We start from the raw sequence: 683 nt of genomic DNA, 5'->3' as shown, positions 1-683 counted from the left end.
TTACAGTCCTTAGACTAGAGCAATGTGGGGATAGGTGACTTGCTCAAGGGCATTTAAGCTATGCATAGAGGTGTAAGGAGAGGTAAGGCTGGCATTCAAACATGCAGCCCTCTGAAAACCTCCTCCCTAACCATTAAGCCACAGTTGCACCTAAGCAACTATAACAGTGCACAGAAACTGTTTATCAATTGTGTTTATAATAATCAGCTAGCATAGTATAAAGAAACTGTTTGTTGGTAATCAGCTAGAATACACAGAGCTATGTCTGTAATCCATTTTAGAAAACACAGATGAAATGGAATTTCAATAATTGGTTCCAGGAACCTGTGAAATGAATCATTAAAAAACACATAATGGATTATTTTATTTCTAAAGGTGCCTTTTTACATCTACGCCGTCAGTAGTCAGGCACAGTGGGAGTCTGCAGAATATAATTAATTTGTGTCAGAAAATAACAAATGTATAAGCGGAGTACAATGGAGTGGTGTACGGTACATGCATGTGAGCTCAGGTGTGAAATGTGTGTGTGTGGTGGTGGTAGTCATACCTGATTTGAAATGTGTGTGACTGGCAGTGTTGCCAGATTGGGCTTCTTGGGATGGTCGTCTGCGGGTAAAAACGGGGAAAAAAACGGCCATTTGGCGGGGTTTTTTCGGCAGTTTTGTGCCCATAGAAGTCAATGC

The sequence above is a fragment of the Engraulis encrasicolus genome, chromosome 6 (genome assembly GCF_034702125.1).
Source record: "Engraulis encrasicolus isolate BLACKSEA-1 chromosome 6, IST_EnEncr_1.0, whole genome shotgun sequence".
Taxonomy (NCBI): Eukaryota; Metazoa; Chordata; class Actinopteri; order Clupeiformes; family Engraulidae; genus Engraulis; species Engraulis encrasicolus.
The sequence above is the reverse complement of the archived record's forward strand: the minus strand, read 5'-3'. Positions refer to the sequence as shown.